Source organism: Lissotriton helveticus, chromosome 9 (genome assembly GCF_964261635.1).
Source record: "Lissotriton helveticus chromosome 9, aLisHel1.1, whole genome shotgun sequence".
Lineage (NCBI taxonomy): Eukaryota > Metazoa > Chordata > Amphibia > Caudata > Salamandridae > Lissotriton > Lissotriton helveticus.
In genome coordinates this window covers 924,607,588-924,629,847 of record NC_136070.1, presented here as the reverse complement: position 1 = coordinate 924,629,847, position 22,260 = coordinate 924,607,588, and positions in this window count along the sequence as shown.

Below are 22,260 nucleotides of genomic sequence, written 5' to 3'. Positions count from 1 at the left end.
ATGGACACACATTTCGAGAATAGACCATAAGATCCATCTAGTTTCTATTTTGGTAATGGAATTTACACCAGTTCATCTCCTCTTATGTAAGGGAACCACTTTAGCTTCCACTATTTTCAGGAGAGCTTATACTTCCTCAAGCAACAACGTAACGTAGTCCAGATTCATAACGATTTGCTGGGGCTTTGGGTTGGCAGAAGTATGGAGGAAATTGATGAGCTGGCAATATGAAACCACTCGAAGAACCCACTAGTTTGATGTTATGTTGTAACCCTAAAGGTAAAATTACCGCTTAAGTCCCCAAACTCCGCTGTCTTTGTCAGACAAAAAAACAACAACAAAAAACACTGGCACTACACTGGAAGCTGCTACTCTTAGAATGGAGAATTGCTGACCACAGGTCAAATGGGAAATCCACTGGTCGCCCTTCCTGACAAACTGTCCATCTTGGGGTTTGCATTGGCATAATATTCTCCAGTCAAGTACAAATATTTGCTGGTTTGCACTTATTCCACTCTTTCTGCTTCCGTACATTTTTTTACATTGTGTTCTAGTACATCATTAATGTCTTGACAAAAACTAAGTTCTCCATCCAAAGGCATGTTAAAAATGCTGATCTGGACTCAAAGACAAACACCATTATGTGCAAACAAGCATGGTGGTGCAGGAGTGATCCAGCACTAAAGGCCTGCTAGCAGAGTCTGCCAAACTCTTGAAGCCTTGAGAATACTGTTTGCCAAGAGCCTGTCCACCTGAATGGCAGCGGTTGCCTACTTTTCTTACTTTGAAGCGAATAACAGCTCTTTAGTTTCCTCTTAGTCTTTAAGACTACATCCATTAAGAAAGGCTGTGGAATTAGCAATATGCCACCAAGTAGCTGTAGAGAACTACATTTTCATAATAGCCTTTAAGAATTTTATTTCTAGGTCTGGTGGAGAATCAGCAGGGCTGGGTTAGTATAAGGATTGAGCCATGACAACAAATAAATGAATTCGGAGCAGCCCGACCTCCTATAGGTAACGTACCGAGATGCTGGACAAAACTTACTCTAGATTTAGAATTTGCAGTGGCTCATGCTTTAAATATAGTGGATCTCCAACACTGAGTAAATAGTTATAGCATTCCAAAAGTACTGGTAATTCCAGTAAGACATGCATGGTATTCCAATAACTCTTTTGGTGGAGAGAATGGCAATGGTTGGCATTCATAATCCCCATAGAGTGGCTTCATCTTAAAATAATCACTAAGTTTTACTTGGTGATTCACCTCCCCAAAGGCCCGCTATATGGCAGTGCGACGGTTGAATACGCTCTACGACACTCGCCTCGTGCAGGTGGGGCTATGTTTAAAAATAACTTATGGGTTAAAAGCACACACGAAACAAATATACAATACATATTCCGATGGTGTTGGAATACACTCAGTGTGTTAAAATACCCCTCACACACCAAAAGGGCCCTTGGTGTCATGCTTCATCATCGGGGTCTTCCCGCCCCCGCTGCGGGACGGGGCAGTGCTGCGACAAGCGGCTACGCCGGAGCACCTTTTCAATTGTGAGTACTATGTGAGTGATAATGAAGTGAGTGTCAGTGAGGTCAAAAGTGATAAATAGTGAAATAAAATTAAAAAATACCTGGCCTGGTGTTTAGAAAAAATTATTTAATAGGCACTGGCTGGTATCGTTAAAAGGGGTGAGACGGAGTGCAAGATCGGGTTACTAGTCTTGCTCTCCTGTGTGGGTCAACATGTTTCGGGGCGACATGCCCCTTCGTCAGGACCGGGATGTATAGATCCCCCTGTCACTCACTAATGCGCTCCCACAGATAGAGAGTGTTGAGTACGATCAATGTGTATACATAATTTAAATGCACGTGAAAAAGCTCGGTCAGTAATACTGATGATGTAAGCCTGCAAGGATAAGAACACAGGATTTTAGAAAGAGCGCGGATCCCAATGCGCTTTACTAATGAATACCTGTAAGGGATGAAAATACACATAGGGGAAGAAAACACACTTTAGGCTGTTACATGTCACGCCAGAGATTTCTTGGGAGGACCTGGATAGCCGAATATGAAAAAAACACAATATATAGAACTGTGGAGAAAAGCTTTCATGGGCTTATTGCCTGGCAGGCCAAGGATTTCCTGGAGGGGCCAGGTAACTTCACAGAGTGCCAATGGGAAGGAAAAAACACACATAAAAATATATACACACACACACACAGAAAATATAAAGCGTCAGAAACTGCTTGTTCAATTTTGATACATACTTATTGAATGATGAGACAATGCCCCATGAGCCAAGCTGGGCGAAGGGTATAGAGGGTCCAACTGTGGGGAGACATGGAGAAATAATGCCAGGACCTAGATTAGCTATTTACACTGAGTGGATTAAGGTAGTATATTCCAGGGCAGGACTGTCGGCTATGCCGTACTTACTCAACCCCTGACATGTCCGATACCAGTTCTAACGGGTCAAACTCCAGTAGGAACAGCAACCAGAGCACAAGGGGAGGTACACAATTCACTGGCAGGGGCTACCAACGAGGTGGAAGAGGTTGGGTCCCATATCAAGGACCACCTCCCTACATGCAAGGACCTCCCGGCTTCATGCAATATCCACCAGGGCCTGTCTTCATGGGGAATCAATTCCCACCGTGGGACCAACAAATGCCCCCCTTTAACCACTATGGCCAACCGCCTTTTTTAGGCCAGCGCCAAGGAACAAGAAAGGGCCGCAACCGGAAAGGCACACAGGTACACTGGAATCAACAGCCAGCGCAACCCCTAGGGGTATCAACCCGGAGCCAAACAGCGTCAACCAGTCGAGGAACTTAGTAGTTAACTTGTCTGACCACCTACTAACGGAAGCTCAGGAGAATGTCCTAAGTAAGGGCTTGGGCTTCGTCCCTACCCATAAAATGGATAAATTCAAACTCTGCCAAGAGATGAAAGAGTTTACGCGAAAACTTAAGCTAAAAGCTTTTTTTCGGGACTCTAACAATGAAATGAATGTCCAAACAGATACAGGTCTGAAGAACAAATCCTCTTTCACACCTCTAGACTCTACGCTACCGGTTGAACTGTTAACTTTCGAAAAGGCAGTTATGGCAGATCTGGAGAAACTAACCACTGCCAGTGGGGATGTCTTTAACAACACTTCCACAGCTGAGAGAACGGCCTTGTATGAACTGGCTAATGATGAAACGATTGTAATTAAGCCTGCCGACAAGGGCGGAGCGACGGTGATACAAACATATACCAACTATGATAAGGAGTGTAGGAAACTACTTGAGGACAGACGCAATTATCAAATACTGAGGGAAGACCCGACTGAAGAAGTCAGGATCTGTATCCTCATAATGATTGAGGAAGCAATGGCACACGACTGGCTCACAAAACAAGAGAGCGATTTTCTGATTCAAAAGAATCCAAAAACTCCGTATTTTTACACCATCCCCAAGATTCACAAGGACGCCCCGTATCCACCTGGGCGCCCTATAGTATCTGGAATCCAGTCAATCCTTGAACCCTTATCAAAATTTGCGGACGCTTTCCTTAGACCATTAGTACAGAAGACGAGTACTTATCTAAAAGACACAAAAGCAGTTCTACAGTTGGTAAAAGAGATACCTTTTGACCCCGAACACGACCTCCTGTTGGGACTGGATGTAGAGAGTCTCTACACGAGTCTCCCCCACCGAGAGACTCTAGAAATTATTGAGGAAGTCCTGTTCTCAACCCCATGGGCATACCACACCCCGAGGCAGGTGGTTCTTGAATGCATCTCCATGACCCTAAAAAAGAATTTCTTCATGTATGAAAACACATACTACCTACAAAAACACGGCACGAGTATGGGCAGCACCTGTGCGCCGAGCCTAGCAGGGCTCTATGTGCACCATCTCGAAGCCACCAAAATCCTGAACGACCAGAACCCCTATAAGAACCATGTGGTCGCATGGAAAAGATACATAGATGACGTTTTAGTCATCTGGAGGGGGGATCAAAACTCTGTGGCTCAATTCATGACTTGGCTGAACCAACAAGATCGGTTCCTCAAGTTCACCCACACGGCCTCTAATGAAAACCTAGTTTTTCTTGATTTGAATATCTACCCCTCTAATGGCAAACTAGAGACATGTACTCATTTCAAGCCCACGGCAAAAAACAGTCTGTTGCTATATAGTAGCTTCCATCCACGACATCTACGCGACAATTTACCCTATGGCCAGTTCCTTCGCCTTAGGCGTAATTGCAGCGCTATCCAAGACTTTAAAACCCAAGCAGCTGACTTGAAAACTAAGCTCAGTAACAGGAACTATCCTAGCAAGGTAGTCAACAAGGGTTTTAAGAGAGCACGGAACAACAACCGAGATGCCCTTTTGGAAACTACAGCAGAAAAAGAACAAGACCAACGCCCGATTTGTGTCACAACGTACAACACCAATTCGAACCAGATCACAAAAATTGTGAACAGACACTGGAAAATTTTGAATTGCGGGAAACTAGATTTCCCAAAACCAATGTTTGCACACAGGCGTGGTAAGAACCTGAAGGATCTACTGGTCCACACAAGACCTAAACAACTCACGAACGAGAGACCCTCTGCTATTTCAACCATTGGAGGGCACCACCCATGTGGCTCGTGCACGTCGTGTCAATATACAAGAAAAAGTCAGAATATAACTTTTTCCAACAAGTCCACTTGGGAACAACGTTCCTTTACCAACTGCAACAGCCGGAATTTGGTATATTTGATCACCTGCCCATGTAAGAAAGAGTACATCGGCATGACCACACGACCGGTCAAGATACGAATGGGCGAACATCGAAGCAACGTACGTTGCAAAAAAACTACCACAAGAATGGCCACCCATTATGCCACTATGGGTCACAGCATAGACGATCTGCAATGGACAGTCATAGAAGCCTACGGGAGTGATAAGGACCTTCTTGCAAAAGAGCAACGTTGGGTCTATCGCTTGGGCACCCATCTCACAGGATTAAATGACGATATTCCTTGGTCACAATTTAGGGCATGATAAAAACCACGCCCATCATGGTTCGGGACCCTAACACAGTACCAATATAAAACCCTACATCACCGTGTCCCACCAGTAATCACAGAATCTGCAAGGTGGTCCTGGCCGACATGATGTGTAAATATGTATGATGATCTCGAGTTTTTAATTTTTAATATTTTTGTATTATTCCTTCTTACAAACTGTGAACAAAAATAAGAGGTATTCGCTCAGAACAGTTGTAAACTACCATGAGCCTCTTGTTTTGCGAACCTATTATTAAGAGGTACATAATGTGAGAATATCTGCCTGCAAGGACGGTCGTTAAATAGCACATGTTCCGCTTTTATAATGATTCATGTCCCTCCATGTGTCCATTAGAAAAATTCCCTCCTTGCTTCAGACGAGCATCGCGGAGGAACACTATTCTCCCGCGCATGCGCGACAAGCGAGCCAGTATGCAGCACCACTGCGCATGCGCGGAGTCTATACACTCCACCGCGCAGGCGCTTGTGTCGTCTTACACGCGGATACTTACATCAGAGCAGACCAAGGGGGTATCCTAACAATCTATCCACCCCCTCCGCCGACTACTACCTACCGGAAGGGAAATGCATCCTACCCTTGCTAATTTCTATCCCGGCCCAGCCGACCTCGGACATTTATCAATGGCCGCTCTGGTCACACGCCAAAACCACTCGACCGAACACGCACATCGGTTTCGAGTTAATCAATTAAGGCTCCTCTAACAAGCCTCTGCCTCACTATATAAGACCCGCCCTGCCCTGGCTTTCCATTACCACGGAAGCCACTGACGAAGGAGGAAGCACTGAGGTGTGGGGGTTGAGTAAGTACGGCATAGCCGACAGTCCTGCCCTGGAATATACTACCTTAATCCACTCAGTGTAAATAGCTAATCTAGGTCCTGGCATTATTTCTCCATGTCTCCCCACAGTTGGACCCTCTATACCCTTCGCCCAGCTTGGCTCATGGGGCATTGTCTCATCATTCAATAAGTATGTATCAAAATTGAACAAGCAGTTTCTGACGCTTTATATTTTCTGTGTGTGTGTGTGTATATATTTTTATGTGTGTTTTTTCCTTCCCATTGGCACTCTGTGAAGTTACCTGGCCCCTCCAGGAAATCCTTGGCCTGCCAGGCAATAAGCCCATGAAAGCTTTTCTCCACAGTTCTATATATTGTGTTTTTTTCATATTCGGCTATCCAGGTCCTCCCAAGAAATCTCTGGCGTGACATGTAACAGCCTAAAGTGTGTTTTCTTCCCCTATGTGTATTTTCATCCCTTACAGGTATTCATTAGTAAAGCGCATTGGGATCCGCGCTCTTTCTAAAATCCTGTGTTCTTATCCTTGCAGGCTTACATCATCAGTATTACTGACCGAGCTTTTTCACGTGCATTTAAATTATGTATACACATTGATCGTACTCAACACTCTCTATCTGTGGGAGCGCATTAGTGAGTGACAGGGGGATCTATACATCCCGGTCCTGACGAAGGGGCATGTCGCCCCGAAACATGTTGACCCACACAGGAGAGCAAGACTAGTAACCCGATCTTGCACTCCGTCTCACCCCTTTTAACGATACCAGCCAGTGCCTATTAAATAATTTTTTCTAAACACCAGGCCAGGTATTTTTTAATTTTATTTCACTATTTATCACTTTTGACCTCACTGACACTCACTTCATTATCACTCACATAGTACTCACAATTGAAAAGGTGCTCCGGCGTAGCCGCTTGTCGCAGCACTGCCCCGTCCCGCAGCGGGGGCGGGAAGACCCCGATGATGAAGCATGACACCAAGGGCCCTTTTGGTGTGTGAGGGGTATTTTAACACACTGAGTGTATTCCAACACCATCGGAATATGTATTGTATATTTGTTTCAGGTGGTCTCTGTTGATTATTTAAACGTTCATAAGAGGAGGATTAGCCCACCGCGGTGCCCTGTTGCACCACCTCTTCACTCCCTTTGTTGATATTTTTTGGTTTTTGAGACAGCGCGCAGCTGTGGGAGTCCTACCGCTCCATTTAGAGCCTACCAGAACTTCTGGCCTTTAGTAGAACAGCCAACTCGGTTTACTCTACTTTTCCTTTTGCACCCCTTCCCTACACACATAGTCTTAACCTTCCACGCACACACACCCAATATACATACTCCTTACCAGCCTCGATGGAGGAAGCTGGAGGCCTCGCATTTGACGATGAGGAGGTCGACAGGATCTTAGCAAACCTACGCCCGTTCGAAGGGCTGAGCAACACTGAACCAGGCATCAACGAAGGTGACTGGGACGAGTTGGCAGCCCTGAGGAGAACGCAGATAAAGACAGCTCTGCACGGCCTACTCATGTCCGAATATCTGAAATCTAAGACGGCCCCTCCCGGCCTAATAGTGAAAAATGAACCATTTATCTTCACGCACGATCTAGAATTTAAGAGGGATTGGTCTCTTATAAGCTGGAAGTGTACTAGGGACTGGCTAGTCCTTATAGTAAAAACGGCAACCAAACTAACACAAGAACTCAAGATTGAGATAACCCAGTTAGAAGTGAAGATAAAAAGTTACCTTGCCCCAGCCATTCTGAAAAAAAGACTGGAGGAACTAAATCAAGAAATGACAGAATTTGAGTGCACCCTCAAAAAGAATAAGTATAAAAAACACAAAAAAGACACAGAGAACTTTACGCATGAACGTATTTACCCGTACATTAAAAAAGATCATGTTTCCAAAAATCAGAACAATGACCAGGACACTGACATGTCCGATACCAGTTCTAACGGGTCAAACTCCAGTAGGAACAGCAACCAGAGCACAAGGGGAGGTACACAATTCACTGGCAGGGGCTACCAACGAGGTGGAAGAGGTTGGGTCCCATATCAAGGACCACCTCCCTACATGCAAGGACCTCCCGGCTTCATGCAATATCCACCAGGGCCTGTCTTCATGGGGAATCAATTCCCACCGTGGGACCAACAAATGCCCCCCTTTAACCACTATGGCCAACCGCCTTTTTTAGGCCAGCGCCAAGGAACAAGAAAGGGCCGCAACCGGAAAGGCACACAGGTACACTGGAATCAACAGCCAGCGCAACCCCTAGGGGTATCAACCCGGAGCCAAACAGCGTCAACCAGTCGAGGAACTTAGTAGTTAACTTGTCTGACCACCTACTAACGGAAGCTCAGGAGAATGTCCTAAGTAAGGGCTTGGGCTTCGTCCCTACCCATAAAATGGATAAATTCAAACTCTGCCAAGAGATGAAAGAGTTTACGCGAAAACTTAAGCTAAAAGCTTTTTTTCGGGACTCTAACAATGAAATGAATGTCCAAACAGATACAGGTCTGAAGAACAAATCCTCTTTCACACCTCTAGACTCTACGCTACCGGTTGAACTGTTAACTTTCGAAAAGGCAGTTATGGCAGATCTGGAGAAACTAACCACTGCCAGTGGGGATGTCTTTAACAACACTTCCACAGCTGAGAGAACGGCCTTGTATGAACTGGCTAATGATGAAACGATTGTAATTAAGCCTGCCGACAAGGGCGGAGCGACGGTGATACAAACATATACCAACTATGATAAGGAGTGTAGGAAACTACTTGAGGACAGACGCAATTATCAAATACTGAGGGAAGACCCGACTGAAGAAGTCAGGATCTGTATCCTCATAATGATTGAGGAAGCAATGGCACACGACTGGCTCACAAAACAAGAGAGCGATTTTCTGATTCAAAAGAATCCAAAAACTCCGTATTTTTACACCATCCCCAAGATTCACAAGGACGCCCCGTATCCACCTGGGCGCCCTATAGTATCTGGAATCCAGTCAATCCTTGAACCCTTATCAAAATTTGCGGACGCTTTCCTTAGACCATTAGTACAGAAGACGAGTACTTATCTAAAAGACACAAAAGCAGTTCTACAGTTGGTAAAAGAGATACCTTTTGACCCCGAACACGACCTCCTGTTGGGACTGGATGTAGAGAGTCTCTACACGAGTCTCCCCCACCGAGAGACTCTAGAAATTATTGAGGAAGTCCTGTTCTCAACCCCATGGGCATACCACACCCCGAGGCAGGTGGTTCTTGAATGCATCTCCATGACCCTAAAAAAGAATTTCTTCATGTATGAAAACACATACTACCTACAAAAACACGGCACGAGTATGGGCAGCACCTGTGCGCCGAGCCTAGCAGGGCTCTATGTGCACCATCTCGAAGCCACCAAAATCCTGAACGACCAGAACCCCTATAAGAACCATGTGGTCGCATGGAAAAGATACATAGATGACGTTTTAGTCATCTGGAGGGGGGATCAAAACTCTGTGGCTCAATTCATGACTTGGCTGAACCAACAAGATCGGTTCCTCAAGTTCACCCACACGGCCTCTAATGAAAACCTAGTTTTTCTTGATTTGAATATCTACCCCTCTAATGGCAAACTAGAGACATGTACTCATTTCAAGCCCACGGCAAAAAACAGTCTGTTGCTATATAGTAGCTTCCATCCACGACATCTACGCGACAATTTACCCTATGGCCAGTTCCTTCGCCTTAGGCGTAATTGCAGCGCTATCCAAGACTTTAAAACCCAAGCAGCTGACTTGAAAACTAAGCTCAGTAACAGGAACTATCCTAGCAAGGTAGTCAACAAGGGTTTTAAGAGAGCACGGAACAACAACCGAGATGCCCTTTTGGAAACTACAGCAGAAAAAGAACAAGACCAACGCCCGATTTGTGTCACAACGTACAACACCAATTCGAACCAGATCACAAAAATTGTGAACAGACACTGGAAAATTTTGAATTGCGGGAAACTAGATTTCCCAAAACCAATGTTTGCACACAGGCGTGGTAAGAACCTGAAGGATCTACTGGTCCACACAAGACCTAAACAACTCACGAACGAGAGACCCTCTGCTATTTCAACCATTGGAGGGCACCACCCATGTGGCTCGTGCACGTCGTGTCAATATACAAGAAAAAGTCAGAATATAACTTTTTCCAACAAGTCCACTTGGGAACAACGTTCCTTTACCAACTGCAACAGCCGGAATTTGGTATATTTGATCACCTGCCCATGTAAGAAAGAGTACATCGGCATGACCACACGACCGGTCAAGATACGAATGGGCGAACATCGAAGCAACGTACGTTGCAAAAAAACTACCACAAGAATGGCCACCCATTATGCCACTATGGGTCACAGCATAGACGATCTGCAATGGACAGTCATAGAAGCCTACGGGAGTGATAAGGACCTTCTTGCAAAAGAGCAACGTTGGGTCTATCGCTTGGGCACCCATCTCACAGGATTAAATGACGATATTCCTTGGTCACAATTTAGGGCATGATAAAAACCACGCCCATCATGGTTCGGGACCCTAACACAGTACCAATATAAAACCCTACATCACCGTGTCCCACCAGTAATCACAGAATCTGCAAGGTGGTCCTGGCCGACATGATGTGTAAATATGTATGATGATCTCGAGTTTTTAATTTTTAATATTTTTGTATTATTCCTTCTTACAAACTGTGAACAAAAATAAGAGGTATTCGCTCAGAACAGTTGTAAACTACCATGAGCCTCTTGTTTTGCGAACCTATTATTAAGAGGTACATAATGTGAGAATATCTGCCTGCAAGGACGGTCGTTAAATAGCACATGTTCCGCTTTTATAATGATTCATGTCCCTCCATGTGTCCATTAGAAAAATTCCCTCCTTGCTTCAGACGAGCATCGCGGAGGAACACTATTCTCCCGCGCATGCGCGACAAGCGAGCCAGTATGCAGCACCACTGCGCATGCGCGGAGTCTATACACTCCACCGCGCAGGCGCTTGTGTCGTCTTACACGCGGATACTTACATCAGAGCAGACCAAGGGGGTATCCTAACAATCTATCCACCCCCTCCGCCGACTACTACCTACCGGAAGGGAAATGCATCCTACCCTTGCTAATTTCTATCCCGGCCCAGCCGACCTCGGACATTTATCAATGGCCGCTCTGGTCACACGCCAAAACCACTCGACCGAACACGCACATCGGTTTCGAGTTAATCAATTAAGGCTCCTCTAACAAGCCTCTGCCTCACTATATAAGACCCGCCCTGCCCTGGCTTTCCATTACCACGGAAGCCACTGACGAAGGAGGAAGCACTGAGGTGTGGGGGTTGAGTAAGTACGGCATAGCCGACAGTCCTGCCCTGGAATATACTACCTTAATCCACTCAGTGTAAATAGCTAATCTAGGTCCTGGCATTATTTCTCCATGTCTCCCCACAGTTGGACCCTCTATACCCTTCGCCCAGCTTGGCTCATGGGGCATTGTCTCATCATTCAATAAGTATGTATCAAAATTGAACAAGCAGTTTCTGACGCTTTATATTTTCTGTGTGTGTGTATATATTTTTATGTGTGTTTTTTCCTTCCCATTGGCACTCTGTGAAGTTACCTGGCCCCTCCAGGAAATCCTTGGCCTGCCAGGCAATAAGCCCATGAAAGCTTTTCTCCACAGTTCTATATATTGTGTTTTTTTCATATTCGGCTATCCAGGTCCTCCCAAGAAATCTCTGGCGTGACATGTAACAGCCTAAAGTGTGTTTTCTTCCCCTATGTGTATTTTCATCCCTTACAGGTATTCATTAGTAAAGCGCATTGGGATCCGCGCTCTTTCTAAAATCCTGTGTTCTTATCCTTGCAGGCTTACATCATCAGTATTACTGACCGAGCTTTTTCACGTGCATTTAAATTATGTATACACATTGATCGTACTCAACACTCTCTATCTGTGGGAGCGCATTAGTGAGTGACAGGGGGATCTATACATCCCGGTCCTGACGAAGGGGCATGTCGCCCCGAAACATGTTGACCCACACAGGAGAGCAAGACTAGTAACCCGATCTTGCACTCCGTCTCACCCCTTTTAACGATACCAGCCAGTGCCTATTAAATAATTTTTTCTAAACACCAGGCCAGGTATTTTTTAATTTTATTTCACTATTTATCACTTTTGACCTCACTGACACTCACTTCATTATCACTCACATAGTACTCACAATTGAAAAGGTGCTCCGGCGTAGCCGCTTGTCGCAGCACTGCCCCGTCCCGCAGCGGGGGCGGGAAGACCCCGATGATGAAGCATGACACCAAGGGCCCTTTTGGTGTGTGAGGGGTATTTTAACACACTGAGTGTATTCCAACACCATCGGAATATGTATTGTATATTTGTTTCAGGTGGTCTCTGTTGATTATTTAAACGTTCATAAGAGGAGGATTAGCCCACCGCGGTGCCCTGTTGCACCACCTCTTCACTCCCTTTGTTGATATTTTTTGGTTTAAAAGCACACACTGCAGAGTTCTTTTCAAGCAACAATACAAATGTAAAGGTAACTCGGGTGATTCATGTTCTTGATGGAGAAAGATTGTAGTGTTGTCTAGTGGCAATTTTGATTAATCGTAAAGTAGCGCAGAGGATCAATATATGTGCCAGCTGCAAAGAACGTGCACCTTGCAGATCACAGAATTGAATGCTAGTGAACTAGGAGTATCGCTTTTATGTAATAATAAAAAATTGCATGTCAGAGGGGCTATGGAAAGATAAGGTACAACGTTGGAGGGTGATAGAGAGGGGATTCGCGGAGAAGGTCGTCATTGGTGGGGGGCCAAATGACTTGCACAGGGCACAACCAGTGCTACGCTGGCTCCGTCCTGCCCTCATAGGAATGTTCACTATATAGAAATCTTTTGTACTCTTGAACAGTTGTACTTTACACATTACCCTGTTGTGATGCGTCACGTGGAACCTTGTGTAGATTGGCATGACTGCCTTCAGTGCAGGCACAATTATGCGCATGTTTCAGACTAGAATTTCAAATTATACAGAATTAAAGATGTTGAGAATCTAAAATGTAATGAGTCATATCAGACTCTCTCTCCAAAGTCAGATGTTTGAGTTGGAGCCATAGAACTGTGACAGATGTGTGCTACTTAGGACACCAACCAGACATCACTGGAAGAGGAAACAAAAAAAAGTCCTTTTTGTTGCATGATTTAGAGTTTTCAGTAGGAAATCACACATTACACAAATTGAACCGAAAAAGGTGCTTTGAGCCGAACTTAAAAGGCATTCTGTTCCTATAAGTCCCAGGATACACAAAAAAGCCACAGAGAACTGCAATTATACAAGTATTCTATCTAACTGGCTGGAACTGCAGCTTACTCGAGACCACAACCACCTAGAAGAACAGAGTTTGCAGGTGCTGAGAATTTGCATAATCCAGAAATAATCTTGATACTTTGAAAGCATCCAGGGAGCATTTTCTTCAGTGGACCCATCAGAGAACTGCTATCACCACAAAGTGCTGAAGTTTCTTATTTTTTTCCAGTCTCTGGTGCATTTACCTTCAGAACCCGTGAGCCACACTGGGACAAAGACAATCCCAGAAGAATGGATTAAAAGCACAAGTTACTTACCTTTGGTAACGATATATCTGTAAGAAACAATAGTTAGTATTAGATTCCTTACCTTAGAATATCCCCAAGCATCAGACTGGATCCGGAAAATTTTGCGTAGCAGTACCCCTGCGCGTCGGTAGGAGTCGTCTGCGGCTCCGCGTCCGTCGTCGGCGTAGTTGGCGCTGGGATGACATCGTCCGATTACTTAGACGCCGCCCTCGCGCGCTGACGTCAGTTCTTATACACAGCTTTTCCGCGCCAGAAACGCAGAGCCATGATAAAAACCAACACTGGTGCCATAAATACTAGGGCCCTGAAAGGGGATGACCTTAACCCTAGATATCGGTTCGCAGAACGGGGAGGATGGGTGGGACGGTAAGGAATCTAATACTAACTACTGTTTCTTACAGATATATCTTTACAGAAGGTAAGTAACTTGTGCATCTGAAAGAAACAGGTTGGTATTAGATTCCTTACTTTAGAATAGATACCCCAGCAATACCAACCCCGGTGGTGGGTCTGCGAACCAATGATCACACCAGAAAGTCCTGGAGAACGGAACGGCCGAAAAAGCCATTGCTCCGGAATTGGCTGTCCAGGCAGTAGTGTCTTGCGAACGTGTGCAGCGAGGCCCACATAGCTGCCTGACCGATGTCCTGCAAGGGGACTCCCGGACCCAGGGCAGTAGTAGCCGCCGTGGCCCGAGTGGAATGGGCACGTAGCCCCAAAGGAGGCTCCTTTTTAGCCAGAGAGTAACAAGCCTTGATGCACAAGACGACCCATCAAGAAATGGTCCATTTGTGGACCGCCCGTCCCTTCTTAGTGCCCACGTAACCAACAAAGAGTTGGTCATCCACCCGGAACGGGCGGGTCCGATCCAGATAATATGAGAGCGCACGTTTTGGGTCTGGACTGTGGAGACTCTCTTCCTCTTTCGAGGGAGGCAGAAAGAAGGTGGGCAAGGTGATGGACTACCCGATGTGGAAGGCAGTGACTACCTTGGGCAGGAAAGAGGGTCGCGTCCGCAACACAACTTTGTCCGGATGGACAGAAAGGAAGGGAGGTTGAGAAGAAAGAGCCTGGAGCTCACTCACTCTCCTGGCAGAGGTGATGGCAACCAGGAATGCAGTCTTAAGAGTAAGGAGACAAAGAGGACAGTTATGAAGTGGCTCGAAGGGAGCGCACATCAGATAAGTCAGAACAAGGTTCAAGTCCCACTGAGGCATCACGAAAGGAACAGGAGGAAACATACGAGTGATGCCCTTCAAAAACCTATTTACAACCGGGGACTTGAACAAAGAGGGCTGATCAGGGAGCCTTAAGAAGGCGGAAATGGCAGAGAGGTAGCCCTTGATAGTGCCCGGAGCAGTGCCCTGCTGGGCAAGAGAAAGAAGAAACCTCTGAAAGAGTGGCAGAAAGGGGATCCACAGCCTTTGCTGCGCACCATGCCACAAATCTTTTCCACCTGCAGGCGTATACCGACTTTGTGGAGGGACGCCTGGCTGCCAGAATCACATTACAGACTTCAGGAGGCAAGTCAAATGGCCCCAACTGCCGCCGCTCAATCTCCACGCATGTAAGTGGAGACTGGATAGGTTCGGGTGAAGGACCGTCCCCTGCTGCTGCTGCGACAGAAGGTCCTCCTGAAGAGGCAGACGTATCGGGGGATCGACTGACATGCTGAGTAGCTCAGGATACCAGTATCTTCGTGCCCAGTTCGGAGCCACAAGGATGACTTGGGCCCGGTTGCGCCTGATCTTCAGCACTCTGGGCAGAAGTGGTATAGGCAGAAAGGCGTACAACAGACCGCAACTCCACTCGTGACAAAAAGCGTCTCCGAGCGAGTGCCGCCTTGGAAATTCCAACGCGCAGAACTGATGACATTGCGCATTCTCTTCTGTGGCGAATAGATTTAACCAAGGCTCTCCCCACTGCTGAAAGAGGCCTTGCGCCACGTCAGAGGTCAGACGCCATTTGTGATCCATCATGCACCGACGGCTGAGTTTGTCCGCCCTGGCGTTCAGGGAACCTGCCAGGTATTGAACCACCAGAGTCACGCCCTGATGTTCCAGCCACTGCCAGAGGCCCAGAGTCTCCTGGCAAAGGGTCCACGACCCCACCCCGCCCTGTTTGTTGCAGTACCACATGGCGGTGGTGTTGTCCGTGAACACCTGCACTACACTCCCCCGGACAGAGGGGAAGAATTCCTTCAGTGCAAGCCGGATCGCCCGCAGTTCCAGAAGGTTGATGTGGAGCCAAGACTCCACCTGAGACCAGAGGCCTCTGATCTCCGCCTCTCCCATGTGGCCCCCCCCAACCCTGGAGGGACGCATCCGTCACAACTTTGTGCTCCGGTTGGGGTAGGGAGAGGGATCTGCCGCTGACCCAATCGCGGTCCGTGAGCCACAACTGCAACTATCTTGCAGTGCCCTCCGAGATCAAGACATGGTCAGACAAGTTGCCCTGATGCTGGGCCCACTGAAACTTCAGGTCCCACTGCAGAGCCCGCATCCGCCACCTGGCGTGATGCACCAGAAGGATGCAGGAGGCCATCAGCCCCAGAAGCCGCAGCGTCAACCTGACCGAGACTCGGGATAAAGGCTGAAAGATCGGAATCAGAGCCTGAATATCCCAGACACCCGCTATTCGGGAGAATAAACCCGAAACCGAGTCTAGAACCGCTCCAATGAAGAGGAGCTTCTGAGAGGGACACAGGTGAGACTTCGCACATTGATGGAGAACCCCAGCAGGTGCAGGAGGGCGGCCGTAGTCTGGAGGTGGCTGACGACTGTCTAGGGCGAGCCCGTCTTCAACAACCAGTCGTCGAGATGGGGGAAGACTGAAACCCCTAACCTGCGCAGATGAGCTGCAACCACCGCCATCACTTTCGTGAACACCCGTGGGGCGCTGGTAAGGTCGAAGGGGAGCACGGTAAACTGAAAGTGCATGTGGCCTACCGTGAACCGCAGGTAACGCCGGTGGGCCGGCAGGATCGGGATGTGGAAATAAGCGTCCTGCAAGTCCAACGCTACCATCCAGTCTCCTGGGTCTAGGGCAGCTAAGACCTGAGCCAAAGTCAGCATCTTGAACTTCTCCTTCCGGAGGAAGCTGTTGAATTCCGGAAGTCCAAGATAGGGCGTAGGCCCCCTTTGTCCTTCTTGGGAACCAGAAAGTAGTGGGAGTAACAACCACACCCTACTTCTGGCCCAGGAACACGCTCAATGGCCCCCTTGGCCAAGAGGGCCGTAACTTCCTCTTGCAGAAGTTGCAAGTGATCCCCCGACACGCGGTGGTACTGCGGTGGCATGGCTGGAGGGGTCGCCTCAAAGGGGAGGGAGTAGCCCCATCGGACGATTTGCAGCACCCACCTGTCCAATGTGATGGAGCACCAGTGGAGGAGGTGATGGCGAACCCTGCCCCCCACTGGCGTCAAATGTGCCTGATAGCTCGGACTAGGAAGGCTTTGAGGCGAATGCTGCGGTGGTGGATGTGGACTGGCCGCGCCGTCGTCCCCTGTTACCGCCGCGATGGTAACCACGTCCGCCACCACGCTGAATGTTAGTCTGCGGCCCGTGGCTGGCAGGACGTGTGGGAGCACCCCTTCCGTGGCCACGAAAGGAGCGCTGGGCAGAAGATAGCTGGCGCGGGGCCGACAGGCCCAAGGACTTGGCCGTAGCCCTGGAGTCTTTAAAGCTTTTCAGCGCATGATCTGCCTTGCCACCGAAGAGGTGGCTGTCATCGAACGACATGCCATAAGGGTGTTTTGGACATCAGCCGAAAAGTTGGCGGACCTCAGCCAGGCGTGGTGGCGACCGCCACAGACGCGGAAATCGCTCTTCCTAGCGAGTCCGTGGTATCCAGTCCACATCTGACAGAGTACCGCGCTGCGTCCCTTACCTCCGCAAGGGCTTGAGCAAGTTTCGCCCGGGCTCCCTCCGGGCACTCTGGCAGCACGGCCGCAACCGTATCCCACAGAGAGTGGGTGTAACAGCCCAAGAGGCACGCGGTGTTGACTGACCGCAACCCCAAACTAAGGGAGGAGAACATCTTTCCGTACTGGTCATACCTCTCGGATTCCCAATCTGGTGGTGCCGTCAGGAATGCGGATTGGGAAGTAGAGGCCCGGATAACCAGACTCTTGGTGGTGGGGTGGGTGGACAAGAAACTAGGGTCGCCCGGAGCTGGGCGATGGCACCTAGTGACGTTCCTATCTACAGGAGGGCCTGTAGTGGACCTGGAACAAGTGCCCAACAGGACGTCAGTGAAAGCCTCATTAACCCCTTGCATGCTCATGACGAGCTCAGCTCGTCATGCAGTACACTGCTCGTGTGCTCATGACGAGCTCAGCTTGTCATGAACAATGGGATTCAAGAAAAGTCAGCATCCTGGATGAAATGCTGTAGCATTGAAGGTGTTAAACGGCAGTAGAGGCTCTGGGGAGCTTACCTGCGGTTTAAGGACCTCTGTGAGGATGTTGGACCTCACTGTTGCGACGGGGAGCTCAAGAGCCAAGGCCTTGGCTGCCCTCATCAGCACTACTCTATAAGCTGCGCCCTCCTCCGTAGCTACAATAGGAGGGGAGACAAAACCAGTGTCTGGGGAGGTATCCAGGCCACTGGCTTCCCCTAGTTCCTGTGTCCAGTCCTCATACGACTGGCACTCCCTGCCAGGGGGTCGACGCCGGCGGGGTCGTAAGGTCGACCGGCGGCAACCCGGATCCGGAACCGAATCCAGTGGGGCCTTGCGGCGTCGGGACCGAAGTCGCTGGCGGCACCGAAGCACCCAATAGCGCAGGGGCCGAAGCACCCGACGGCGCCGGGGCCGAAGCATCCGGCCCGCTTGGGCTCACAGTCGGGTCCGCTGGGCACGAAGGCGCCACTGAACCGGACGGAGGAGCGAGCGACCTCATGGCCATGAGGAAGGCATCGATCTCCTGCTGCGTCGCGTGCTGCCCAGGGACCGGCGGGTATGGAGCAGGCCGCGACGCCTGCGGCTCCGGCGGAGCCGCGTGGTCGGTGTCACCCAAACCCCCGGCCGCGTCGGGGGGAGTCAGAAGAGCGATGACGCCTCTTCGACTTCTTGTGCCTCTTACCCGAGGACTTGGAGCCCGATGAGTGGTGTCGACTCGCCGAGCTGTGATGACACCGGCCCCGCGACCGGTCCCTCGACCTCCTTCCGGACCGGGACCTCGAGCGGCACGGGCAGACTGCCAGAGCTCGAGGCGCTTGCCGGACCGCTCCCGCCTAGCCTTCGACGTCAAGGCCCAGCAGTCTGGGCACGACTCGTCATTGTGGTCAGGCCCCAGGCAATGTAGGCACCGGCGGTGGGGGTCGGTTGCAGTCGGCACAGGGCTTGAACCCGGGCATCCCTACCGGCACCAATGGAGTCGTAGACTCGAAACCGATCCAAAAAGGATCGAAAAAGCTTAGTCAAAAAGTGACTAAAGGGCACCACTTTCTCTGGACCTGCACTTGCTGGTGCGGAAAAAAGAAGAACGGACGTCACAGCGTGCGAGGGCGGCGTCTAAGTACTCAGATGACGTCATCCTGGCGCAAACGACGACAACGGACGCGGAGCCGCAGACGACACCTACCGACGCGCAGGGGTACTGCTACGCAAAATTTTCCGGATCCAGTCTGACGTCTGGGGATATTCTAAGGTAAGGGATCTAATACTAACCTGTTTCTTTCAGATGGGCACATTGAAATAATGATACCAACAATGCAGCTGGGAGACCAAACATAAGAGGTAGAAACGTAGTATTACAATTGGACAAAGGGGCTCGACATTGGCGCAGGAAAACGCAGACATAAACGCCAAAACGACACATGGAGATCCTAAAACTTATCCTGGGACAGAAGAACACACAATTGCATCTAGGGTGACCAACAGTCTGTAATTTTCACACTGTCTGTGAATTTACTTTCATGCCCTTTGTCCGTGAAGGAAGTTTCCACAGACCGCAATTTTAGCCTTTGTGCTAAAGGACAAACGTTAACTCCAACTCTTGAGATGGTACCGCTGAAGCAAAAGAAGAGGGAGTCTCCTCTTCAGTGAGCCAGAGGAAGGGGCAGCCAGGGTGCAGGGCTGCTTCAAAGAAATGTGGGCAACTGGTTATTCTGCCCGTGTAAAGGCTGCTTGAATGCCCGGATAGGTGTTAATTGATAGAGTTCACTTTGAGCCGCCAAGATTTCTACTTTTTGAGCTGTATTGTTAGGGTGTTCCAAGCTGAGCTCTCAAGTGTGTACTTTTAATGGGCAGATGTAAAACAGTTTGCATTAGATGGAATCTACATATTACTAAAACGTACACTTTCAAATACCTTAGTCTTGAACCTAAATGTATTTCCACATTTTGTCGCAGGGAAATCTTATATGGTGTATAATGTAAATTTTTAATAGTGACTTCTATACTTCAGTGCTTTCTGCGAGTGGCAGGGACATATTAGCACCACAAAATACACAAGTCACTATGCCCTGCTAGCCAAACAAGATTACATTCCATGTGCCTCTGGTTGCCCACACATACATCTGCAGTGATCACATTCATCAACAGAGCTTTCATAATATACAATAGTTTATTTCCCACCGATTAGTTCGCCTTGCATTTATTTTTCATTTAAGATGTGAATTATTTTATATGCAGTTAACTGATGGTAAGAGAGCAATAAAATAGTCAATGAATATTTTGTTCTTTTTAGCTAAATCTATGATCCACCTGTACGCTCAGTGACATTGTCCCAATGGCACCCCTGATCACAGTATCAATACTTTTTTTTAACGCACTTCAACTGCTGCGTTGACTAGCTATGTAAAGTCTGAGGAAGCCAGTGATGTTAGTACATCGTTTCCAGAGGTCCCTAACCTTCAATATTTGTCTTTTGTTTTATAGATATTGTGTCAAATTAACCTGTGAGCTATATTTACTCAACACAGTCTACTCTTCATCTGACAGAATTTTACAAAGGCACTGCTCTCTGGTGCTAAAAGGGGTTTCAAAATAAAGTAATCTAATTAGTTGCTTAAATACACTATGGGGTATATTTATCATAGTTTCATGCAACACAGCAAACCACCTTGCTGCACTGTGTGAAAGGGTAAGAGCAGGAATGTGCTGTATTTAACATAAGGCACATCCCTGTCTTTCATGAGCTGGCGCACTTTTAGTTGCCTAGCACCAACACAGGCACCCTTGCACGATGGAGAGGCTTTTTCTTCATTGTAAGGTTGCTGTAAAACGTAGCACACATAGAACGATGAAAAAACGAGGACAAATAAACATACCCCCTCCCCTGGAGAGGCATAGCACTTTGACGCATTCCCAGGTCTACCACTAATGGTATATCGGAGACTGCATCTAAATCCATGGGTGGATGCATGGGGAGACCCACGCTGCACCCATGGACGCCTCCTTGGGGCAGAGTAACGCAAGGCAGCGAATTGTACAGCTTTGCATTCCGTCAGATTTAACAAGCCACCTAGGGCCAAGCAAGGTGGCCTTGAATGGCTTGATAGATCTAATTTTAGTGATAATGATAAATATGCCCCTATGTGTGACCAGGAAACGTGGGTTTAATCCCAGCTCATCCACATGCCTAAATGGTGTGATTCAAGTCAAATTAATTTACTTCCATTGTGTTGTGTAGTCCTTGCGCCATGCAAGGATGACGCAACACTAAAATTAGATTTATCAAGCCATGCAAGGCCACCTCGCATGGCCCTGGGTGGCTTGTTAAATCTGGAGTAATGTAAAGCAGTACAAATCACTGCCTTGCGTTACTCTGCCCCAAGGAGGCTTCTTCCCAAAGAGAACTTTCAAGTAATGCAGTTCAAGATGGATTTTATACCCTCGCCAATACCCAATAAAAGCATAAAAACTGACTGCAGCACAGGGATCGTGAGAATTGAGTGGCCTTTTGAGACTGCATAAAAATCAAAAATGTGTAGGAATGGAACTAAATATGTCCAAGGACTCCGAGATAGACCATAGTGGGTATACAGCCTGAAGCAGCAGATGGGGGAGGGTTGGCTTTACGAGCACTCACCTCCCAAGGGGACCACAGATAACCACTACATTCCTCAACTGTAAGCTTTATTTCATATAGGAGAATCCAAATTGTACTCTTTTCCAATCCAAAAAGTGTTACATTGTTATCGGATGTTGGAATACTTGGATGTAAAGGCAAATGGAGAAAAAAAAATCTGAGGTGGAGTCTTTGTCTTGGTGCATTGTACGATTCAGGGTGGAGTCACGAGGTACCTGTGATCAAAGACTTCGAAGAAAAACAACTTGCATACAACCGCACCCACCACTAGACATCAAGATCGTGCACATGATGTTACCTACAGAGAACATGCTACAAACGTATTCTTCTTGAGAACTATAATGAATCCAAAGGCAAAAGGCACCCGAGAAGTTTTACTTAAAAATAGAGCGAGATAAAAAAAGTTGTTTTTTCATTCTTTGTTTTATTGGTCCATTGCAAAGAAAACTGCAGGAGTCTGTTTTGCTTTGCTTCGATCAGCCCGCAAGATATTACCTCTTCTCCCGTCGACCTCCAGGAAACTTCTTATTCAGGGGCTGATCGTCTCGAGGTTAGACTACAGCAACGCGCTTTTCTTGGGCACGCCGGAGGCAACGCTTAACAAACTTCAGCTGGTGCAGAATGCAGCAGCAAGGCTGCTGCTGAATGTTCCTAGGAGACAGTCAGCAAAACCAGCATTAAGAGCTTTGCATTGGCTCCCTGTACGGGAGAGGA